Source organism: Engraulis encrasicolus, unplaced genomic scaffold, assembly GCF_034702125.1.
Source record: "Engraulis encrasicolus isolate BLACKSEA-1 unplaced genomic scaffold, IST_EnEncr_1.0 scaffold_376_np1212, whole genome shotgun sequence".
In the NCBI taxonomy this organism is placed as follows: Eukaryota; Metazoa; Chordata; class Actinopteri; order Clupeiformes; family Engraulidae; genus Engraulis; species Engraulis encrasicolus.
Genome location: NW_026945672.1, coordinates 25,012 through 30,029, shown reverse-complemented (window position 1 = coordinate 30,029; position 5,018 = coordinate 25,012). Strand labels below are relative to the sequence as shown.

Below are 5,018 nucleotides of genomic sequence, written 5' to 3'. Positions count from 1 at the left end.
TCTAAAGTGAAAACCTGTTAAGGCTTCACAACACATTAACAAATGACTTGATAAGAATTGCTTATGCATTATCAAGGATTTATAACCCATTACTTAAGTATATCTGGGGAACTGATCTAAAGTGAGAACCTGATAAGGCTTTACAACGCATTAACAAATGACTTGATAAGCATTGCTTATGCATTATCAAGGATTTAAACCCCATTACTTAAGTATATCTGGGGAACTGATCTAAAGTGAAAACCTGTTAAGGCTTTACAACGCATTAACAAATGACTTGATAAGCATTGCTTATGCATTATCAAGGACTTACAACTCATTACTAACGCATATCTGGGGAACTTTTAAAGTGAAAATCTTTCCATGCTTTCCAAAACATCAACAAATGACTTGTTGAGCATTGCTTATGCATGGGAGGCAACATCTGAGAGATCTTACTATTCTCATCAAAAATATTTACAAACCACTTACACAATACATTTGAGATGTGAGATGATGTGCTTCATGGTAACGGTAACACAAGACAGACAACTTCAATATCTTTAACTATTTAATTTTTAAAAGTAACAGTTATCAGCTTAAACAGTAACACAATGAAGAAAGAGAGATGAGGACTAGCAAAATGAAGAGATTAGATGAGGGGAGAGGTTGTGGAGAAGAGAGGTAGGCAAGAGAAGAGATATAGTGCATTCATTAATCAAAATTTTCTACAAGGGCCGGTGGCGTTCATGTGTGCTTCGGATGTCAGTGTTTGGTATTTACGTAATTACCACATGAACGCACAATTAGGAACTGTACTGCATTTAAAAGATATTTTCTACTGGGCAGCAGCAGCGAGCCCGTACTTTTGAGCTCAGCCACTTTGCACTGTAGTTCAGGATTTCCCAAAATAGTTTTTATAATAAAAATATATTGAGAGTCTGTAATAGTGATCTAAAGTGAAAGCTGTAGAAACTGCATGATGACTTCTGTTCAGCTATGAAAATACTCCGGGTGTCGGCGGGCGTTATGGGAGAGAGGTGGCCGGGCGTTCACGGCCGCTATGGGAGATAAAGGGTTAAAGGAACTTCTCTGACGATGATGGTCCTTTGTAAAAAGTTTCAGGGGTAAACTGCCTTCATGATGCTACCTGTGAGGAAACAAACAAAAAAAGCACAGTTTTCAATTATGGGCAATATTATTGGACACAAGTCATGTAGAAAGCAATATGCACTAAGAAGCAGGAACTCAGACCGTTATCGACTTTTTCCATATACAGTCCCTTCCAAAGGGTTTGGAACAGAAAGGCGCATGACATTGGAGTACATCTCGTCTTATTTAAACCTACTGTATAAACATGCCATAGGGTCATTTCACGTGAAATCAGACACTTTGGGACCCGACCGACACCAGTGTTAATTTCGTGACGAAATATTTTCGCCATAATTATCGTTAACCATTGTTTTTCCCCCTGACGACAATAAAACGATAACGAAAAAAACAGCATGTGTTTGTACGAAAAATATAACGATATTGATTTATATTTTCGTCAAAAAAATAAAAATGTGACTACAATACCATCGGAGACGAAAACCAATAGGAAGCATTTTTGTTAATATGTCACTGAAACATTGAAAAAGAATTTCCTGATCTTTCGCAAGTCGCGACCCATCTGCTCCGCGTCTCCCTCCCCTCCCTCACACACACAAACACGCAGGCACAGTGACAGGCAGCGTCGGTGCTGCACGCCCGTGACCTTTTTTTAACAGCAGCAGCCTACTTTTCAGGGCAATCCTGGCTGGACAAAAATATTGTTGCCCATTTATCCATGACGAAGAAGTTTATGCAGTCATGAAATAGTGGTGGTGCTGTCTGTCCTAAAGTAGCAAACATCTTTCTCTAACGATGCCTTTTTTTTCTCCACTCCCAGTCGCTTTCATGAACCTGCTACCCGACGGTCGTTGTCTGATCTTTTTTCAATGTTCGCTAATGTTTGTAATTTAAGGGTCTATGCGTTGGTACAAGCCTTCTGATAAGAATCACTTTAGTGCTGATCGCAAAGGATTCGGAAGTGTGGAGTTTTGCGACTTGTTTCAGTCAAGGACACTGAAATAGGAAGTAAACGGCCTTTCCACGCTTTCATATGCGTTTTTCCAATAACATCTTGCGAATGCATGCAACATGGACACAACCATGTCAACGAGAGCGCGTATGCCATCACAACTTCGAATCAAGCAAATAATATGCAACAGCTTGCAATACGCGCACGAGGGAGAGAGAGAGAGAGAGAGAGAGAGAGAGAGAGAGAGAGAGAGACGTCTTCCAACAGGTGCCTGTAGGCTACCCCGCGACGCTCTTGATTACTGGTATACCCACAAGTATTTTTTCATAACGTGCAGTCCCGTTTTTTCCCCCGAAGTCGTAAAATATCGACAGAGCTGTATGAGTGTCGTGGCCATGATTTTTTTTACACATTGGACGCACTGGCTTATAAGACACTCTGGCAGTTTTTGACAATATTTCATGATTACAATATGTAATTTTAATCATTGATTTCCCCAAATTGTATTTTAGTTTGACAATTTTATAGAGAAGTGTAGACAAGAGGAAATGAATGTAATATTTTGGTTGACTAAAATTATTTTAGATTTCGGCGACTAAAATTGTATGAATTTTAGTCAGCTAAAACTAGACTAAGACAAAAATGATTTAGATGACCAAATTGTGACTAAAACTAAAATTGCATTTTCGTCAAGAGACTTAAACTAAATTAAAAATTCCTCTCAAAATTAGCACTGACCGACACGGATTTCAAATCATACTTGCTGTGCCTGTTTAGTAGCAAGGTAGCACCCCAGAACTGCATTTGTGCGAATCTGACACCAATATTAAGGGAGAAACAGACTAGCGAAGGTTTACATATGAGGGTAGGGTATAGACTACATGTTTCTGACATTGGCTCAGCAACTCACCCTATTGGACCATCCTCCATTCCTGGTTCCATCCCCCTGGGTGCTCAGTGCTGGCTGTGTCAACGTGCATGGGTGGCTACCCAACACTGTTCAAAAACATGATGAGATTTAGATCAGATTTAATATCAGACAAAATATTTATTACATATCACTAAAAGCAAATACTGTGTCAAGCCCTGCATAGCCTAAATAAACGAAACAGTGCCAGCATGCATACTTACACTGGGTCTGCGTCAGGGGGCACTTCCAGGAGATCTGGTCAATACTGTGTCACTGGTGTCAACAGTGAGTGGGCTGAACGTTCATCTGTACAATGTAAACAAACATTTAATTATTTCCCATACACCTAAAACAATTACATGTGTATGACATTAGCTCACTAACTCACCCTATTGGGTCATCCTCCACTCCTGGGTCCATCCCCATGTGCCATGGGTGCCCGCTGCTGGCTGTGTCAACATGCATGGGTGGCTGGCTACCCAACACTGTTCAAAAACATGATGATTTAGATGAGATTAAATGTCACAAAAACAATGCCAGCATGTATACTTAGGCCTACACTGGGTCTGCATCAGCGGGCACTTCCACTTATCAAATAAATCTGTCATGAGCCAACAACTGAGAGAGGGAAAAGTCAAGTCACAATTTAGCTTTCATGACAGTAAATTACTACATGAGTGCAAATAAATACATCAGCAGGTTCACAACGCCATGAATTATTTCTGAGGTCAGTAGCCTACTGTAAGAAAGCTTGGGACAAATCATGCATGCAGTCATTTCAGAAGTCAGTAGGCTTAAGCTTACCTCATCTAAACATACAAAAAACAACATGACTCACTACAAAGACCTCAGAAAAGAAACTAACTTACATTTATGGTAGTCCAACACCGTTAGTAATGTGCCAATCTCTGCCTACATCTGCAAAGCTACTCAACGTGACACCTCCTCTCAGTTTGTTTACATCCGGCGTCCACCTCTCCCCAATGCAATGAATTAGCTATGCACGATGGGCATGAGATTGTGTATCTTGCAAGCGACAGGGATTCATCTTTCAAATAAGAAAGGACTATGCAGGCAATTGCATGTCTGTTCAGTGAATATCAAAACATTTTAGCAGCCAAACTTACTTGGATGCAACAGCAGCAGCGGCAGCAGCAGGAGTAGGCAGTAGGCAGCAGCAGGCAGGCAGCTCATCGCATGCTCTTCTCGCATTCGCTCCAACTTCTCGTGTCAACTTTGATTAATACTTCCGACACTGTCAACATCCACATGCCAATACGTCCGCGAAAACACCTTGAAATGACGACTCTTCTCCATTTAGACTTGTAATTGTCCTTCAGCAATACAAACCGTGAACACTGAACAAGACACTACTTCCTCAAAGTTTAATGTGTCCCCTCAAAGAACGTCCCCTGGAAACGCATCACTGATCACAAAACAACATCCGGTCGATTAACCACTTCCTGGAATATTTGAATTATCAGAGACGATGCTAATTAGAATAGAGAATCTTTGGTATTACCCCTGTAATTAAGAGATCAGAGATTTCTAAAACTAGTGAAAAAGAGTTACAAAGTTAATTGTGTTTCCTGCTGGCCATTTTCGGTTGTTTTGACGGAGAGTAATGAGTATGACTGAGCTGTATTTTACCGCGATTTCAACGTTGTGTCATTTCAACAGTATTCTGGTCAAGGTAAAATAAAATAAAAAATATATATAGGCCTATATTAAAAACGTTTTAAAAAAAAAATAAACAAAAAAACAATGTCACTGTTAGTTGTACAGCAGATACCCACACATATGAGGTATCAAAATTATGGTTGAGATGTCTAGTTTTCAAAAAAAAAAAAAAAAACTTGGGCTTTCAGTTATGGTGCTGTTGTTTACAAATTGTGTCAGAGTGAATTCTGAGGGTTAACATTACTTGTCCACCTAAGCAGTTGTATGTCTCTATGCAAGTGGGTGTTTGAGTACTCTATTAGTTGTAGAGAACAATATTGCTTAGCAAATTTTGTTAACTAGCATGCTAACTAGCGATTTCTGCTATTTTGCTCTGTGCTTGCAATG

At 39.8% G+C, this 5,018-nt stretch overlaps 1 long non-coding RNA gene across 1 annotated transcript; it reads right to left on the bottom strand.

Annotated features, from left to right (window-relative positions):
- Nucleotides 1-548: 548 nt before the first annotated feature.
- On the bottom strand, nt 549-4,258 carry LOC134443845 (uncharacterized). Its single transcript, XR_010033753.1, has 5 exons — nt 4,079-4,258; nt 3,340-3,436; nt 3,173-3,257; nt 2,952-3,037; nt 549-1,129 (listed from the first exon to the last, which is right to left on the bottom strand). It is a non-coding gene; the product is annotated as an uncharacterized LOC134443845 (long non-coding RNA).
- Nucleotides 4,259-5,018: the final 760 nt, after the last annotated feature.